The sequence below is a fragment of the Mesoplodon densirostris genome, chromosome 17 (genome assembly GCF_025265405.1).
Source record: "Mesoplodon densirostris isolate mMesDen1 chromosome 17, mMesDen1 primary haplotype, whole genome shotgun sequence".
Taxonomy (NCBI): domain Eukaryota; kingdom Metazoa; phylum Chordata; class Mammalia; order Artiodactyla; family Ziphiidae; genus Mesoplodon; species Mesoplodon densirostris.
Window position 1 is genome coordinate 17,756,024 of NC_082677.1, and position 20,785 is coordinate 17,776,808.

At 31.9% G+C, this 20,785-nt stretch overlaps 1 long non-coding RNA gene across 3 annotated transcripts in view; it reads left to right on the forward strand.

Annotated features, from left to right (window-relative positions):
* Positions 1 to 20,785, forward strand: part of LOC132477473 (uncharacterized) — a 70,401-nt gene that overhangs the window by 40,619 nt on the left and 8,997 nt on the right. For all 3 annotated transcript variants that reach the window (XR_009530272.1, XR_009530271.1, XR_009530273.1), the window contains exons 2-3: positions 5,289 to 5,383; positions 12,618 to 12,683. This is a non-coding gene — a long non-coding RNA (uncharacterized LOC132477473). The remainder of the gene's footprint in view (positions 1 to 5,288; positions 5,384 to 12,617; positions 12,684 to 20,785) is intronic.

The following is a 20,785-nucleotide window of genomic DNA, read 5'->3' on the forward strand; positions in this document are numbered from 1 at the left end:
GATGGGGCGGGGGCAGGCTTTTGAGGTTTTAGCGGGCTCCTAGGAAAGATGCTGGACTTTCGCTTTTTGCTCAGGATTTTTGTCGTTTGCTCTCACGGTGTCGTCCTTTCTTGGGTTGGGGGGGCCGGGGGTGTGTTCTTGGGTGAGATGAAAGATGGGGCTTCGACCTTGCGATTTCCTTCTCAGAGTCGCACTTTTCTGAGAAGACTTTTTCCTTCTCCAGTCTTTGAAACGTGTCGCAAGGAAAAAGGCAATCTTTGAAACTGTATTGATGTTTTCCTCCCGAAAAGTCTTTACCCGAAGAACTTAACGGTAATTTTGCAATCCCCACCTTTTCTTGGGAGCTCTCTTGGCTTTGACGCGGAGGGAAAAGGGCTATTTGTCTTTCCCTTTAGTGATTTTTTTTTCTCGTAGTTTCTACCAGTTTTTACTCGACAACTCTTGAATGATTTGAGCCAGTGACGCCTTTAACTTTAAGTAATACTTTATAGTTAGATAATGGCTTTTGTAAAATTCCTCATTAAAGATGTACCGGGTCATGAAACCTTTTCTGCGCTGAAGGCACCCTAGATTAACCCTTTGCTGGTGTGATGTATTGCGTATGGGGCGCGCGACTCTGAGTTGCGAATATGCAGGAGATGATTTTTGCAGCAGCTATTCAGTTGTTCGAAAAGAGGGATAAGGCTTCTAGTCACACACTTTTTAGGACCGCCTGCCTAAAGTTTTTCCCTCTGGAATTGATGTAACGATTGATTGATTTCTTATTTCTGTAAAGATTGGGGGACCCGCCCTCACTTAGAATCTTTCCCCGAAGAGAGTAGGAGAGCGCAAAGTGATGTTTTTCAAATTGTGTCTAACGGAGCTCCCAAAACACCGAACTTGTTACCCACTGATTGGCTGAAAGGAAGCGGGACTGGGGGGTTTGAATGTTGAATACTAGATTATAATTCTCGGCTTTCCAAAAAATTATACATTTAGAAAACCACGTTATGAAACATTAAGACGGGGAGTTTAAAAAAAAAAGCTGGTGTTTAGTATTTTTTCTTCCATAAAGGATTTTCGAGTGATTTTGAAATGTATATTAAAAGAAAAACCCAGAGAAGACGATTTTCGCAAAATTGTGATTCTGCTGGCTGAAATTACAAGACTTTTATATATTTGCCCCTGTTCTCTATTGGTTAAAAACTGAGTTTAGGATTTAGGATTTTTTTATTCCTCTGACAGAATTTTTTCATCTTAACCTACATGTATTTGTTAGATGCAGATTATGGGAGAATTGTTTCTTTTATTTCCATGAAAAGAAACTTCAATTTTCTTAATGTTAAGAATGAGCACATTCCACATTTTCCACAAAAATTGGATACATTTCTTAAACTTTTCACATAGAATTTAAAATATATAGGTTTTGCTAATTCAGCCATTGCAATGGACTTAAAACCTTATTTGCAATAAATTTATGTTGCTTAATTTAGACAATACAACAGGTAAGTAGCACAGGTGCGTGTGTATGATTTAATTCATTATGAAGAAATATATTGCATAGAACAGTGTGGATGTGTTGTGTTTTATTTGGTTAGTTTTCAGTTGTTTAATGTTGCTTAAGACAGCCGTCAATATATTTCTTTTTATTACCAAGCTTGTCATTCCGTTTAGTTGCATCTTGATAAAAGGCGGGTGTGGTTTTCAAAGAACATCGGTAAACTCACTGATAAACAAGATAGCCGTAGATGGTTTTTTAAAGATTTTTTAATAGAAATTTATATCCTTTTATTAATAGTAATTGAAATTTTGAAACTTAGAGTTTGTATTCTCACATTAGGTCAGATGTGTATTGTGAGAAAATATTCAAATGAAAAGATCCTACGACTTTTATAAATCTCTGTAGAGCTATAAATATAATTTATATTAATAAGGGGAATAGCTGAGTTTATAAGTCATACTATTTTGTGTTGCCTTCAAAACAAGAATTGGAATGACACAACCTATGTTCATTGCTTTTTTTCAAAGCTGTTTATTTTGAGTCATCTCATGAAAATTTCATAAGAGATGCTAATTATCCTCTCTATAAAATCTGCTTTAATGAAACTGTAGAAGACCCTATTTCTATTTTAAATGTAATTTTACCTAAGATACCAGAACCAGTGGGTTTTGCTTTTTCGTTATTTTGGTTTTTGTGTTTTAATTTTCATTCAAATTATTATGTGACTTGGAGAGTTTTGAGGGTAGGATGGGGAAAGGCTTTAAATTCCACCAGGCTGGTTAAATTTAACCATACTTTTTTAGTGTTTTGGTTTATGGGGTTTTTTCGTTTGTTTTGGGAGGTGATAGGTGAAGGACTGTTTTGTTTAATAAGCCATTTTGAAAAGAAGTGAAGGGGTTCCTTTATTTAAAATACTACACTAAACCTTGAGAACACACTAGCACCTAAATAAAATCCACAAACAAAATATTTTCCCTTTTATGTGGTGCTAGATAAGAGGAAGATTTTGGTTTTAGACTTGTGGGCTTGTAGGTATGAGTTCCAGCAGATGTATATTATTATATTATGTATATTATCCATATTTCTCTGCAGAAATGGATAATTCTAATTTATTTTCTATTGTAAGGGCTAGAAAAGTCTTGTATTACCACAGGAAAACAATGGTGGAGAAAGGTGTTGCTACCGTAGCTCAGCTCTTTTCAAAGCTATGTTTACATATTGTGGGGGAGAGGGAACTAGAGAAGGTAAGGTATCAGTCTTCCTGGTAGCATTGATTTTCATTTGTTTGCCCTTCATACTATTTTATAAAAATGCGGTTTTAGACTTTGTTTTAATGCTGTTGTATTAGTTGTACATTTACAAAATGTAGCCTCAGGTGTTTGTATGTAACACTGCTTTTTTCCTAATCAGATTAATAATCACTTTTAATGTTTATCTAGAGCTAAGGATGAAAATTTCAAAATACCTTTCATATTCTGGATCCCCTGTTTCATCATGCTTTGTGTGCTACATTCTTGTTTATTTTTTGTTTTGTGGAGACATATATTTTTATCTCTGCTTACTTATTAGTATGTAGTAACTGTTCAGAATGTCACTAAATAACTTCAATCCAGAAATATTAGTCGGTTGATTTGGTTTACAAAAAGAAAAAAAAAAATGCCCAGCAACTGTATTAGAGATTTCTTCTACAGGATACATAAGCTTTCTCCAATTAAAAACATCAGAGTATAAATTTACACACGATTTTGAAATTTTATTCTATAAAAATTTGTCTCTCTTATTTTAAAATATTACTGGGCTAAAATTGGCTCTTGTCTTTTTTTCCTTTTGTTTAATGAAGCTTAATAATCTTCACTGATTTCTTTTTAACCCTTTTTTAGAAGAAACAGATTACTGGTCTGATTATAACTAGAAAACACATCTTAGAAAGAATTGTCAGAGTATTACTATACATGTTGTTTTATTTTGTTTTGTTTTAATTCAGAAAACTTAGAAACATTGTGTGCCAGGCAACTAATTTTGGCATGTAATTAGAATTCAAACTATGACTTGCTGAAATTTGGTAGCTCCAAATCTCTTAAGGAAATCAGTAATAAACTACCACTTTCTTTGAAATAAGTGTCAAAAATGAGATTAAGCCGCTTTTGCATTTAATTTTTACAAGTGATAGTAGTAGAACTTTAAAGTCTCGATTGTCTTAATGTTATAGGAGTAACATCAGTTGTAGAATGTCACATTACTAATATGTGTTTATATATTTTTCTGATTATTTGCATGAACAAATGACTGTAGAGCCTTCCTAGAAATATTGCTTTCTGGTAGGGAAATGATTTTCTCTTGCCTTTTTTTTTTCCTTTGCCTGTCTTAAAGATACTTTAAAGGATCTTTCTTTTAGAAAGACAAGTTTAAAGTATTGGAAATATATAAAAGTATTAAATATATATATGAATTATATTCTTAATATTTTTATCAAATTATAAGAAGTTAAATACACTTTTGTTTAATCCTGTCATATTTCACTGAATAATCTTTGCACTGGAAAGACTTGTCGTGGGTTCTGAGTGTAAAAAGCTGTATTTTATAATAGATTTGAGATTTGAATTTTAATATTTTAAGGTTTTCTTAACATCTTTTTTATCATACACATTTGATTTAATATTTGTCTTATATCTGAACCTCTTTTGTTCTTTATTATCTAGTATTTTTTGTTTCCCTACTATTTAAAAACAACACTTGCCATGGAGTACATATTGGTTTCTTCTATTATCCTGTGATTTTTTTAAATTAAGATATCTTCCTTTACTGTATGCTCACATATAGAAAACTGTCTATGTCTTTTGAGGAAGACTATGTACAATTATTCTAATTTTTTAAAATGTCATGGTTTCAGGGTTAGTGTTTGTGAGTTACATATGTGTGTTTTTTGTTATTAATCAGATATTTGGCTGCAGAGGAATAAAGGGTTATTTTATTTTAAATAAAAATGGAAAGCTCAGAGCATTGTGGTTCACATATAGTACATTATAAACGTGTGGAAATTTAACAATTTAATATTTTTATATAGTTGATTGCCACTAAATTATTAAGATTCAGGTGAAACAAATGAAAACACCCTTATATACATTTAGTCACACCACCTCTACTTGGACACATTAAAAAAGCCAGTGGCCCGATACTCATCCATTTATTACTTATAAATATTTTAATTTGTTTTAAAAGTAATTTCTAAGTTTTGTTCTGTTAGACTGTAATGTCTTAAAACGTTTGGAAGTATCAGTATTATTATTCACTCAGGCTTGGCAAAAGACTGAAGTTGAAAATGATGGTAATTTCTGTCACCATTAAAACATACGATAATTTGGGGAGAAAGGTATTTAAAAATTTGTCTCTATCACTTTGAGTAACTTCTTAAACTGTGGATTTTATAAGTTTTAGAGGCACAAACAAACTATATTTCTGTTTTCCTTATGTAGTCCCCTTTACCAGTCCTCTTACAACTACTTACATAAACACACACAATCATCTACACTGCTTTCAAAATGAATGCTCTAAAGAGAAATGAAAGCAGAAACATATTAATCTGATTTGTTTGAAGAGGCTTCGGATGATAAACCATATCACAGGTGTTTCTAATCAAGATATTTCTATTTTTAAAACATATTTTCAAGTTAGGGTTTCTTTGAATATAGGCAAGATTGGGGTCGTTTTGAAGATCTTACTTCTGTGTTCAGGGATCCACTGTGAAACTGCAGGAGGCGGAAATCTGTTGAGTGTCTTCATGCTATAATACATGACATTTTTATTGCAGGTTTTGACCTTTAGGAGAGAGCCAATTCTGGAGAACAACCTAACTTCTTTGATTGAACATTCACATAATGCATTGGAACATGATAGGAGGTTAAGGTATACTAATGAATTTTAAAAGCATACAATTTTATATCTTTGCAATATAATTGAGCTAGACAGTTGGTAAAGCCAGAACAATTTGGTGAGCTAAAATCAATATTTACTAATAGATAGAAATCATCCAGCGAAGTGGCCACAGTTGAGTACTCTTGATTTATTAAAACTTCAGGGGTTTTTTCGTATAAGTGATGTTCTTATCATCTTGTATTAGGTCCAACAAATGAATTTATTTATTCTAAAAATAAGTGTATATATAATGATCTTTCTTTTTTTTTTCTTAACGTTGTTATTACAGTGTTATATGTAAAAGTCTTAAATAGTGGATTTTTCATATTATAAAATGGAAGGTTTAAATCAAATGGAATTTGGTGTTTCGCTCTTTGACAGGTATAGTGGTAGATAGACCCTACAAAATCAGATAAAATTAATGAGAATATTTTAAGAGAATTTAAAGTATTCCAAGGACTGTCCTAACCATAAGTGGCAAGTTGGTTGAAACTGAAAAACCCACTTTCTTAAGCAGAAACTAGCATCTTACTCATAGGTACTCTGAGTAAAATATTTAAATTGTTCATATCAAAAGTTGCAAACTCTTTAAAAATAAACTGTAGAATTCCAGAACTTCCAGTGACTTTGGTCTTTACCTCCAAAATACTTTATCACAGAACCACTTTTCCAGCATGTTTATTTGCTTTGAAATAAATTTATTTTATAGTTTTAGTTGAAGTTTTCAGATACTTAGCTGATAAAAATTTTGGCTGTTTTCTAAATTGTAATCTGGTGTAGTGAAAACTCATTGAACAGTATTACTAAGTATTGGTTAAGTTTTGATTAGTAAAGTATAAATTACATGAAACACTAACCATAATATGTTTTTTTAAACACTATTTGCTAAATAAAGTGAGGTTTACTAAAAAATAACAATATAATTTTTTCTTTAAATTTTTTTCACCTAAAAATATTTACTTTATATACTTAAGACATAGGAAATCACAAAGGTTTGTTTTCATAAGAAGAGTGTAATCTTAGTCTTTAAGAGTGAAGTGTATTTATCACCATGGGCATAGAACTGCCTTTATCTTTAAAGAATGTTAAAATGTTTAAGTAAATTCTCAGATGCGTATTTAAGAATGTGTTTGAACATTGAGATACATATCAAAATACTTTAAAAATCAGATATTTCTGTTTTATTAGATATTAGGTGATCCAGGAATGTGAATCCGTTGACAGTTAAGGTTAAGTAAAACGTTAAAATTTAATAGAAATCAGTTTGATATAAGGGTGGAGTTCAGATATTGGTGTCATTATACTGTAAGGTGCTTGTTTGAGATAAATGCAAGGTATAGAAAGTCTTCATAACTTTGATTTGAGAATGTTATAAAAAAGCAGCTTAGTTTGGATAGGATGAAAATGAATACAGTTTTTGCCCTTTAACTTAACCAGTGTTTTCTAGGTTAGAGAACATTAAGATGAAAAGTGAAAAATCCAATTTCGGGGTATCTGGTGGTGGGGGGAATCCAGGTTCAGTTTATCACTTTCAATTCAGATATCTTGATACACAGCCTTAATGAGTTAAATGGGGAAAGAGAGACAGGTTTTGAATTTATATTGTGGAAAAGATATAAATTAGAGTTGTTCCTGATTTAGAGAGTTTATGATTTGTGATCTCTGAAGTTGTCAAAACTTATTGTTTAGACACAAGTATTTAGCATCATGAAATTGTCCCATCGATAGCTTATAAACTTACAAATTTTTAGCTTAGTAAGTAATTTAACATCTAAAAGAGTTGGTGTAGATATTAACAGTTTTCTTCTATTTGGTCAATTCTTACAGAGTAAGAAACTTTAACCTAATTAGTAGTATGTGTTATTTTAGGAGACAGGTTAATAAGGACTTTACTGCTACATGTGGTTGGCTATCCCTTAAAGGACATTTTGTAAGGATTTTGGCTGTTTTTAATTTACAAACCTGATTATCTAACTAAGCCTTAACATGTAGTTCATTATAACAGAATTTGGGGGAAAGGATTTATTGTGTTATTTTTTTTACAGTGATAGATTTCTGTCTTATTTGTACAATATTTATATTTTTGGATAAGTGCATTTTCAGGGTTAAATAATGTTTATTTTCAGGAAAATTCTTAATTGTTCCCAAAATACAGTTATACTGTCAGTGTTCTAGTTTTATTGAAATAGTTATCCTTAGGGGGAGAAGAATATTTGGATAAACTAGAATAGAGGTAATTTAACATATCTATGTATGAAGGGACTTGAAATTATTCATATTTGTCGTTGATGTATAATGCTAGTATATAAGGACAACTTATATTTTAAGCAGTTTGTCAGCTATAAAAATTTTCATTGAGGTTTTATGGTGTTGCTGAGGATTCATTAAAGAGTAGATACAATTTCTTAATTAAAAAATTTTAAATGTCTATTTGAGGCAGTTTTGTACATGTGTGTATTTTATGTTTTCTTTTTCTGACTAGCAAATAGATCCTTAATCTGTTTCAGTTTTCTTCAGATAAGACGTAATGCATCAGAATTGTATTGTCTGATAAGCATTTTCAAAAGGCAATATTTAATTAATGTCAGGACTTAGTTTTTTAATTTAATATCATTTTGAAGTAGAATTTCAGTTCTCAGCACCACAAACCACACTTTTGATATTTCATTAACATATGTGATTTGGCTTAGTTTTACTTTCCTATTTTCATGGTTAGAGTCACTTGGAAGAGAAACATGCAGCCTGATTCAAATGTAGTTGCTGAGACTGATTAATTGACTGGTTAATCATTTATTAATTTATTACTGTTTGTAAATGTCTTAATTTTTAAAAATCTTTGATATTTGCTGTTACTCTTTTTTATTGGATAGCTTTCATAATAAACAAATATATTTAGTAATTTTGTTATCCTATGATCCTCAGATTTTTTTTTTAATTTTTATTATTAACATTGTTTGTTATTGAGCTGCTGCTAAGCAGAAAAATGACTTTTTCAATTTTGATAAAAATTAAAGACTGGGGGTTTTAACAAAATATTATCTGAATTGTAAATATTACTGTATTTTATACTTTTATTTATCTGAAACCTAGCCTTCTTGACTAGCTATTTAAGTTTATCAGCCTATTCTTGCATTTAAAAAATAATTTACAGATTTCCTAATTTTTCTGACTTTTAAAATATTTTTCAGAATCAAAAATACTTAAATGTTAAAGAATAAGAATTTCTTTTAAATTTAAAGTTATAAGTCCGTAAATAGAATCATTTAAGTTTAAAGATAATTTGACAGAACAAATATTTCTATTTCTGTTAGTCATCAATTGATATGTACTTACTAAGTTTTTAGCTTTGTATTACACATTCATAGTAGGTTAATTACATGTGGAAATTTTTTTTAATAGCTGGAATTTTTGTAAAAACTTTATGAGCTAAAATCTTACTTATTTGCTAATAGTGTCTGATGTCAAACATATATTGGTGATTAGATATGTGGAAACTGGGAGACTGGAGCTCTTTATTAAGCATAATATAATTTCATTTCTTGATTAAAGTTTAGATGCTTTCTTATTTTCCAGAAGAATGGCTAGGGAAGATAGTCTTTATGAATTCACCCTGAACCTGGTTAAAACTCTTCTGAGAATTTTGATAATTGAGCAGTTAAATCTAAACTAGGAGCTGAAGTGTCATTACATGTGTCATTAATTTTTTTCCTTAGATACATTACAGGTTCCATTTCTAATCAATTTTGTCTTTTCTTCTCTCTCTATCCCACTTTTTAAAGAAAAAATTCCTTCTTAACTAATTTTATCATGTAATGAGAAAAGCAGACTTACTAGGTAGGTTGAGCTGAGCCAATTTTTTCCTCTGTGTGTTAGTTGCATATGCTTTTCTCAGCTTGCTGCTTCAGTGGAAGCAACAGTGAATAAACAAGTATCACCACAGCCCTTGTTCTTGCTCTTTACAGTTGGGAGCAGGGTCTGAGAGATTGCTGCTGCTTGTCAGCTATTGTACAGAATAGCATCAATATACAGTAATGGTGGCCAACAGAGCCTGCACCCACCAGCTTTTACAGACCAAGTGAGAGAGGCCAAACTGTCAGTGTAATCCATATATAGTATAATGAATACATTCTTTGACAAAAAGGTATTTTATTCCCAAAGCAGCTTAAAGAGAGCAGTAGATGCTTATAGTTCTTAGACTTTTACTGTTTTTTTACTATTTACTCTGGTTTTAGTTCATTTAGTTTTTATTCGGTTAATTCCATCTCTTTGAATGGAAAACCTTCTTGATTCTGAAAGTATTTATGGTATGTTTCATGCTTTGGTAGGCTAGAATAAATTATTAATAGTTAGTTGCTGATAACACAAGTTAGGTAGTACACTTGAGGAAAGAAAAGTTGACTATGGCCACATAGGAGTGTTTCTTTCACTTTGGGACCATATGCTAAGCCCCATATTATCTTTATTTTATAGCCCAGTCTAAACAAGGCCAAATTTTTGTTGATTTCACTGTAACTAAAAAGAACAACACCCTGTACTACTTGGTGTTGTGTATAAAGACAAAACGGGCTGCAGGTGAAAGTGCATAAGTCTTTACTTTTTCTCACTATTAAAATAATTTCTTATATCTGAACTTTGTATATGGAAATTTCAGATCATTCTAAATCTTTTGGAAATAGGACTCTGTAATTTCAAATAGTATAAAACAGTGTTTTTGATTTTTAATGATTTGAATTTGCACAGATGTGCATAACCTAAATACTATCTGTATATTTTTCTCCTCTTTTGTATCCAAATTCCAATAGGTTGTAGTTAAAGGGAAGTGAATATTGGATTTCTGTTACAATTCTGATTTCATTTGTAACATTCTTGGTGGAAAACTACAAACGGTGTTGTTAGTGTGTAAGCTTAATGCCCCATCTTAAAGTCCAGCATTTACAATAGCATTCTTTTAAAAAGGTAACCATGGGGTGTTTTGTTGGTTGGTTGGTTGGTATGGGGTTTTTTCCCCTACTACTACAGTGTGTTTTCATTAATATGTTGATGTAATTTAACAGATAACATATTAATTACTCTTACCTACCCTTAACCAAATAAGTGAGTTACATAATGCTTTATATTGAAAATACCTTGTTTTTACTACTAATTACTGTGTAAAGTATCTGTGGACCACCTGTACCAGAATAACCTAGAATAAAGCATTTTTCCAGATGTGCTGAATCAGAATCTCTGGAGCTGGACTTAGGAATTTGTGTTTTTTATAAACACTAAGTCAGTTTTTTTTTTTTTTTAGAAGCACCACATGTGAGAACACTGCCCAAAATGAATTGGGGAAGGATTCTTCACATTAATAAACCATTTACATTTTCTGCTTTTTTTTTCCTCTAAGCTCAGTAACTAATTATGAATCTTATCATTTCTAACACAGTAGCTCTAGATTAAGTCTTGCTATTTCTTCAGTCATATGAAGAAAACCTATATTATGAGAGCTTATTTTTGTTCAAGTACCTTGGACCAAATTTTAAGTATTTGTTTGGAACATTTAGTATACCTCTATTTAACCTGTACTTGATGAAAACAGAGGGAATTGATCACTTAAGAATTTTTTAAATTTTCAGTTAGATAGTAGCTCTTCATCTTAAATGTACTTCTAAATATGTATTGGAGAAAATACAGAAAGGAGAACTTTTCATATGCTGCTTGTGAGAGCATGTGGCAACATCCTACTAAAGTTGAAGATATACATAGGCTTTAACTCAACAATTCCATTCCTAGATGTTTTAGATAAACTAACAGATCTGTAGTAAAGTCTTATTTATTTTTACTTTTAATAGGAAAAAATTGAAAGCAATGTAAATGTCAAGTAACAGGAGAATGGCAAATTTGTGACATAGTCATGTGATAAAAAATGTTTATTATACAGCTATTAAAATGAGAGCTATGTTTATCATCAAGATGAATGTCTTCAGCAAACAAAAAAAGTTGCAAAAGGTTAGATACAGTATAATAACATTATATGAAGCTTGAAAGCAATGATATATATTGTTTTAAATATTTGAATTTGTAATAATAGTGTAAAAAGATGCATAGGAATTAAATACCAAATTCAGGATTATGATTATGTCTTAGGAGAGAGGGGAATGGGATCCAAGGTATGGTACAAAAGGAACTCAACTATATATGTAGTCTTTTTTTCTTCAAAAAAAAAAAGTAAATAAAAGCAAAGCAAGTATGACAGAATATTAGAATTCAATACAGCTGCATTGGAGGGCCAGGGGTAGGATGTGGGGATTCATTTTACTATTCTCTTGATTTTTCTGTGGATTTGAAATATTTATTTTTCAAATAAGTTTTTAAAATGTACTGTCCTTTTTGGTGAAGATATTCTACAATAAGATATACACTTGGAATACTCCATTAAGGGCATGGATTGGATTTATTCTATTCTATGTCTTGTAGTAAGTGCTTAACTGTTAGTTGGTGTACAAACTATAACTTATAATCATGGCCCACAGAAATCAAACATTCTAACCAACTTAAGTTGCTAGGATATTTTTAAATTTTAAATAAATTCTTTTTGAAGATGAGCCATACTGTTTCCTTCCTTTGCATACTGGCTTTTAATCCTTCCTACTCTTATAAGTAAAGGACAACCATGGAAATAGTTTCTCTTTTTTTACCACTACTCTTTCGTTTACTCTTTAATTCAGGCAATTTCATGACTGTGTTTTCTTTTCTTTGGGCCATAGATCATAGCATACTGTTTTCAGAAATTTCTTCATGCATTTTAAGCTCCAACTTAAGCTTTGTATTTATACTGTATTACAGTAGAATTCATGGAATTGGGCAGTATACAGATTTGTAGATTTCATGTGTATGTGTGTGAGAGAAAGAGAAAGAGATTGGTCAATGTTGAGGTATGATACTGAATTTATCTTAAAATATCTGCAATTATATGATGTCTTCCAGAAGGCTCAGTGTGGTCCAAGTTAGATATTGAAGTGTGAGTTTTAGTTACACTTACATATTTGACTTTTAAACTTCAAGAGGGTGATAGTAATAGAAAAGTGAATTTAAAAAATTAATGATAGTACTCTGTACTGAAATATATAAATGCTGCTGCTAGGTATTTCTAATCTGTGATTGTTCAGTGCTATATAAGGATCAAAAAACAATGATTGTCAACCTCAGTTGAAAATTTTAAGTCTTCCCTCTTATTTTTTCCTAGGTGAATAACAACAAAATGAAGACCATATAAAACAAGCCCCCTACTTAGCCCTGCAATTCTTACCTTGTAAGTATGAACTCACAGTCCCCCTGCCATTGCTATAAAAAGTTACTGTTTGGTGTCATATTTTGCTTTATTTCTGAATTTTTTTTCTACCATCCTAGAATGACAACTTTCTAACCTCCCCTGACCCCCCAACACATTGAAGTTCGATGTTAATTTAGTCCATTTTAGAGCAAAAATAATGTCATTGCCTTGGGTAAGTTTTCTGTTTTGAAAAGGATTTTACAGCCAGGCCCTATCATCTCTAAATCTGAGAATCATAATTTTAAACCCTTTTCCTTCAAAGGAATTTACAAATAAGTAGTGGTCTCTTTTATTATCATCATTATTCAGGTTTATTGACAGTTATTTTATGGTTTTATAAAGTGGAAGTGTCCTCTCCACTGGAGAAATCGTTTTTTTCATTTATCTGTTTTTACATTTTACTAGATTACACTTCTGACTTCTTTGTGACGTGCTTAAAATTTAGCTGTTAAACTTCAAGAGGTGGGAAAAACAGGAAGACAATCCCTTTTCCTTCCTTTTATATATACACATGCACACCTCTTAGAATAAGAAACATTTTTACCCTGATTCATTTTACTTTTGAGAAACTTGTAAATTCTAAGGGAATAATTCTAATAAGTTAGCTGAAATTAATATCATACCCCTAGAAAAACTGTCAAAAACAAGGTTATGGTAAATGCACAAGATACTTATTTCCCTAAATTTGAGACCCTAAAATCAGTTACCAAAAAGATTCATTTCCATGTATTCCTTCAGCTAATTTTACATCTCTAAATAAAAGAAACTCAACTGCTACTGTTTCTGTTCTTGATATTGAGGGATGGCCCTGTTTAAATGAAAACTAGTGCTTCAGGTGCTTCTCTTACATTACCTCATACCACTGCATTAGTGACCCAGTAATAATGTGTATTATTATTAAATAATGTGTATATGTCAAGGAGTGACTTTATGATCATAGATCAGCCATTGAGCTCAATTAAGTAGTTTGTAGGGTGTGAATCAATTAAATATTGAAAATTTGTAGTAATGAGCCAGTTTGAAGAATAGTAACCAAATGCCACTGATCACTTCTTTTTATAATTTTTTCCCTTTATATTTTTGTTGCTGGAAAACTAGAATGGAAACATTTGCAAATCCCCAAAGAATCCTATATAATCCAGGCTTGGCTTTCTTAATTGGTCCCTTGGAAGCCAGCTCAGCTTTTCTTCAACTTAAATCTTAGAAAGAAATCTTTTCAATTGGTATCGCAGTCTCACTGTAGACTGGAGGGCAGTCCACTTTTCAAAAAGAAATAGGTATCATTAATTTCCAACAGATTTATAAGTACAGATGACATCACATTCTTAAGCTCATTTCATCTCCTTTATAAATTTCTAAGCAAGCAGCCTTGCTTGGATACTCTCCAGCATCTTTTAAAATAGGTCATTTGCGGTATTTCATAGTTGAAATGCTTACTCTTGTCTCTTCTATGTAACGTGCCTGAAGTTACTTTTAATCTTAGATACTAGAATAGTGTTGTTTCCAATTAAACAATACCCAGAAGAATAGGCACATAGTGATAGTGGTCATTGATTCTTCATGATTGTGTGTGTATTCCGTCTTTCTCTCTTTTATGTTTATTTTACGCTATTGTTTCTTTTTTAATATTTATTTATTTTTTTGTTTATTTGGCTGTGTCGGGTCTTAGCTGCGGCACACAGGATCTTCGTTGAGGCAGGCGGGATCTTTCATTGCAATGCATGGCCTCTTCGTTATGGCGCGTGGGCTTCTCTCTAGTTGTGGTGTGCAGGTTTTCTCTTTAGTTGTGGCACTCAGGCTCCAGAGTATGTGGGCTCTGTAGTTTTGCGGCATGCAGGCTCTCTAGTTGAGGCCCGCAAGCTCAGTAGTTGTGGCACACGGGCTTAGTTGCCCCACGGCATGTGGGATCTTAGTTCCCCAACCAGGGATCGAACCTGCGCCCCCTGAATTGGAAGGTGGATTCTTTTACCACTGGACCACCAGGGAAGTCCCCATTGTTTTTTAAGATAGGGATTTTTTTGAACTATTCACTTGTGGAACATGGATGTTCCAGAAATTGTGGAGTATGAGTGTTCCATATGTTTGATACTGTAAAAATTAAATAATGATAGTGTTTTTTATTCATTTTTACAAATTGAGTAGAGATGAAATATGTTTCAAGTTTGTTTTTCAATTTTAAGCTCTTAAACTTTTGTTGCTTAACATAAAACATTCAGAAATAGTCACACTTCTTCCTACTTTTTCTTTTTTGAGCTATGTTTTTTGATTTTTATATATTTCTGTTATGTGAATTTAAAATAAATTAATGTATCATTTGGTGCTAAATAAAATAACATCTTTAGGTTCATTGTCAGCAGTTAATATCATTGCTTCTGTCTCTTTAATCTACAACAACAAAAATTTTAAGCGATTGACTTTGTAAATAGGAAACAAAAGATAAAGCAGAAAATTCACTATTCAATGCTGTCAATGTTAGTAGTCCTGTAAACAAAAGTGATGGAGATAAATTACCTTGTAATTCAGGAGACTTATTAAATTTGCCTGCTATCCAAGAGATAAGCTAGTGAAAAGAAATGACAACTATTTCTCACATAGGACTGGTTATCGTTTTTAGAAATCAAGTTATCAAGTTAGCCATAGAATGGCAATGGCATGTAATTATACCATTATAGAAAATATTGTCAGTTCTTGAATTATAAATAGTGTAAATGTAGGATTGACTGAAAGTACTGGAAATAAAACCAGAATGTTGTAATCAGTAGGGCAGTAAGCAATCAGTATGGCAAATGATATAAAATCTGTTGTATTTTCAGTGAAAATGTAATGCTTTTTTTATGATGTAGCTGAAATTTCTCCTGTTTTTAATTTATTTGTGATGGAAATTTACTGGTGTAAATTACTGTACCTATGCCATTCATGGGGAAATTTTAGTTATCTTAAATAATTTTATAATGTGAATGTTTCTGAGAGAAAGATGTGTGCCAAAAGAGAAAAAAACAAATTGCTTTTTTGGCACTTGAATTAGTAAAGAGTGTTATAATCCAAAGCAGAAAATTTTATAAGGATGCTAGGTACTGTCAGCATTTGGTGGTAAAGAAGGATTTGCAAACTTAATAACATCATCAATTGATATTAATTTAGTAAACATATCATATCTAAGCTCTTAAAGCTGTATATTATTTTACATTTTGTGAACATAGAGAAAGTTGACAATATGCAACAGCCATTTTTCAGTCATTGTTCAAATAACAGCTATTTTTGAGAAGTAGACAATGCTTAATCAAATGCCAGGTGTTCCTGTCCTCAAAATTTTATATATTTGACACATGTATGTTTAAGAGAACGAGTTAAATTTGAGCTTTAATGTTTAAGGCAGTGCTGTGTTTCTGATCTCACAAGAATTATAGCTATAAAATTTGAATTTTAATGCCAAAACTATAGAAAGGGAATGAATTCACTGTTTTCCCACCCTGAACAACTTCTCAGTTCAAGATGGATGATTCAAAGAAGAATAATAGAAAACTTATTACTTGTGAACTTACTTTGGATATTTTCTTAGGAAATGAAAACAAGGCAGAATTTAATAGCACAGGCCTTGATTTAAATAGGAAATGAATATACAAATATAATGAACTCTAGTATGATAGGGATTTCAAGTTCTAAGCATAAGTACAGTAGGTAACATCCCAGACTATTGTCTGCAGTCTTGCCCTTTGCCTATTTGTCTGAAATTTGAGTCTTCAAAATTATCTCCCTGTAAAAACAGGAATAAATTGAATGCAGATTGACATAAACATATATCCACTTGTCAGCAGTCACACCTGACTTTTTGCCTAGACTGTCAGTTTCACTCTTCCTGTTATATCCAGTAAGTTTATTAAAATATTTTTCAGTTTGTTTTCCTTAATTTGGCTCTACAAGCTGTTTCTTATGCCTCTGGAATTTGGTGCCCTATAGTCAGAACTTAAAATTGGCAGTTGGTCCTCCAAATCCTTAACAAGACAGCTTAGTAGAATACATTGAATTTTTCTAAAAGTCAATTTTTAAACTGATCTGTATTCATTTTATTTTAGAATTAGAACCATAATAAATAGACTTTTCCCTTAGTGTTATAAATTGTATTTATGTCATTAATAACTCATAGAAAATAAAATTCTTCTAAGAGAGCAGGTTTCAGTTTAGCATACAACTTAATTTTTGGCCCTAGATTTATCTTCTAAAAATAGCTTTTGTATCTTTTCTCTAAGCTAACCATACCCAAGTCCTTCCACTGGTTCTCACAATATGAATTCTAGACCATTAGTATCCTGGGTATTTCACTTTGGATCTGCTACATTTTGTCAGTATTCCTTTCAAAATATTGTATATAAAACTGAACCCAGTATGCTCAATGTGTTTTGAGGTACAAAATACAGTATGTCTCTTATGAATAAGATACTTCTATTAATGCATCCTGATTCCACTTTCTCTTTGTCATCATTACTGTTGGTTCATGTTGAATCACAGTCCACTGAAACCCTAAGTTTGTCTGAGGTGTGTTTCAAATCCTACTATAAATTTAGATTCAGCAGGTATTTGTTGAATACTTGTTCACTACTAGATGTACTCATAAAAGTTTAAGATTGTGCAGTCTTAACTGCAGTTTCGTGAAGTAGGCCTTAATAGGCCCATTTTACAAAGAGGAAACGGAGGCTCTGTGTACTGAAGTAATTTATCCAAGATCTTGATTCCTAAGGGGCAGAGCCAGGATTCCATCTTGGGTCTTCTGCCTTCAAATTCACTGCTCTATGTAATTGCTGCCTCAATAAATTATTTCTACTATTCATTTCATTGATGAAGTTAAAAATGCAGAAATTGACCAGTGAATTCCACTGCACTCAGGATGATTTAAGAGCTTAGGAGACATGTCTAGAACTTCTTATTTTCTGATTTTTTTTAATAGCTTTATTTTTTTTGGTTTTGCATTTAGTCATCAGGGCTCTTTCCATATCTACTTGTTGAAGGTGGCTCTTGTTTTAGCCAGCAAACTTGGAAGGAGAGATTAAAGGATGTAGGCACTATGAGTGCCAGTGGACTGAGATGTAGCAGTGGAGAAATGGCATGGTCCATACCATTGGAAGCATTGCCACATAGTCCAGTTTGAAAGGAGGATAGGTATGAAATAATGAAACCAGTTGTCTGCTCAGCACAGTACAAAATCCTGGGAATAATAGTCTGTATTCAAAACTTACTGTGAATGGACAGTTCAATATCCGAAACCTTCAGAAAGGTTGAAGTAAGAATCCACCAGAGAAGATAGACTTAAATTTTCTTTAAAAGTAGGGATAAGTGGAAAAGGGGTTAGTGAGTATTTTAGCCTCCAGCAGTAGGTTCAGTGAAGATTCAAAGATGAGGTAGGAATATACAGCTTAGGGGAGGAAAGAACTGAAAAACAATTTATTATAAGCATCTCAGTTCTTGTGGGAGCCTTGAAAAATCACTCAATGGGAGAGGATAGTCACACTCAAACGATGAGTAATTGTGTTTGTTCCACTTGCTACTCACCTGGTGGCCACAGTAGCATCAGGCTTGATCAGTCTTTTGTCCACTCACAAATAGTTCATGTGCTTCTCCAACTTATAGGGACCCTTTCCCCCTAAGTATATAGCCACCATACTTTGAACACACTAACAAAATTAATAATGATCCCTTACTATAATAATATCTAGTTCCTGTTAAAATTTCTGATTATTTCAAAAAGGTCCACATGGGCTTCCCTGGTGGCACAGTGGTTGAGAGTCCGCCTGCCGATGCAGGGGACACGGGTTCATGCCCCGGTCCAGGAAGATCCCACATGCCGCGGAGCGGCTGGGCCCGTGAGCCATGGCCGCTGAGCCTGCACGTCCGGAGCCTGTGCTCCGCAACGGGAGAGGCCACAGCAGTGAGAGGCCCGCGTACCGCAAAAAAAAAAAAGTCCATATAAGGCATTTAAAAGATATCTTTTAACTTGAATTGTAGAGTGTTTTCATTGGAGAGAAATAGAAAATATTGGTTTGGTCCTGATTATACAGACCTTGATACTAGGCAGAGAAGTACACACTCCATTTGGGAAACCACAGATCTATTCTTGAATATATGAGTTTCAGGAAGTTTATTAGTTGACTAAACACGGGAAGTCAAGCTGAAATGCAATTTTAGTTATCAGGTACTTAGACCTGATTTTAAGGTATGAAATTAAGAATGGCAAAGAAATTGATGAATTGCGATCTCAAAGAAAGTGTCGGTTGGTTTTATTGACCAACTGAATACAAGGAATGATTGACACAGCATCAAAATTGTAAAGAAAGAATAGCAATGGGTAAGTATCCATAATTTGAATGCAAAAGAATGTGTCTAAGAAAAAAAGTTAAGATAAACAGCATATTTATTTATTAAACTTTCTCATTAAACTTTATATTGCATTTCTTGGCTGACATTATGGTATATTTATAATTTATTCATATCTAGGGAGTAAAGTCATCAAAAATTAAAAACTCAATATAAATGTTTAGCTTGTAAGTAGTTTAACTTTGTATATAAGGAAACTATTGTTAGGAAATCTAATAATAAAATGATAACATATCTAATAAAGTGATAACATATATAACTCTATATATTGTACCATATATATATATATATATATATATATATATATATATATATGTTGTGTAAATACATATATATATCTCCTGACTTTTCTGGAGTAAATTATTTAGCTTGAAATCCATTTCACACAGTTTTTAAGTAATCATTCATTAATTTCTTCATCAGAAAAAAATCAAGAGAGTGTAGCAACAGTACAAATTTATATTCACTTAAACTGAAAAACTAGGTTTTTTTTAGATTATAAAACAGGCTTTCTGGATTATATCTGAATATTATTTCAAGCCTGTTCTCAACACTGAATTTTAAATGTATGTCATCTAGTTAATAAAATCCTTGTTTTTAAGCATTTGTATCCAAAAAACAGAAGTAAAAGAAAAGCAAGTTTTAATCTGTCATCTGTGAATTTTATTTTCTCCAGGTATAATATCTATATATCATACCACTTGTGTAGTATTCCACTGTCCTGAGCAAGGGTAGTCACTCTGTGGCCCAGGGGCTATATATAGCCAGCTCCTTAGAGATTTATGTGCATAATTTGAAGCATACTTGAAGAAAGTAATTACTATTATAAATTGTATTAATACCAGATTAAAAGTAAAATTAAGTATTTGAAAAATCTAAAGTAATTTAGTGACACATAAAGGATATGTGTAAACAACAAAGTAGCATAAATATTTTCATGACATGTATTAGCATCTGAATATCCCTATCATGTGACAATGGAAACTGTCTATAGATTAAAGAAATTTTGAGTTTAAAATAACCCCTTCCTGAAGGCATAATATGAAACCTATTTTGGCACCCCAAAGTAGAAGTTTATTATAAATGGAAAGGAAAAATCAAAGCTTACCAGCTCGAGAGATTATTGTTGCTGTTGAACACAGGTAAAGAGAGATGTACATTCCCTATTTCTGGAATTGCTCCACTGGAATCTTTCACTTTAATAAATACATTTAAATAAAGAATTTCCATATTTTTCTGGCATGTGGAAATAACTGTTTTCTAATATTTTAAATTTATCAGGCTTTCACATAGAAAGCCATGATTTTTGTTTCAGAGTTAAAAATAGAAATAAAAATAGGAAAAAATTTTTCTCTGAGCATTTATTAAAACATCAGTGATAAAATTGCAATATTATCACAGAAAGTAATAATCTGTAAGGGATGAAATAAATTATAACATGTTTGCTTATAGGAATGATCCAATAGAGAGAAAAATTAAAGATGTAGGAGAGAGTGTTACAGGAATATCCTTAAGTAAGCAAGAGAGGATAAAATCTAGTATAAAAGGGAAGAGATTGGTCTTATGAACAGTGATTGTTCATCCATAATTCAAAGAAAGAGTTATATGGGGACAGATGCATGTATGTAGATAGGTGTGGTGGAAACTGGCAGAAATTCTCTTCTCATAGCTTCTGTTTTTTGAGTGAAAGTGAGGATGAAAGGGAGATATTGGAA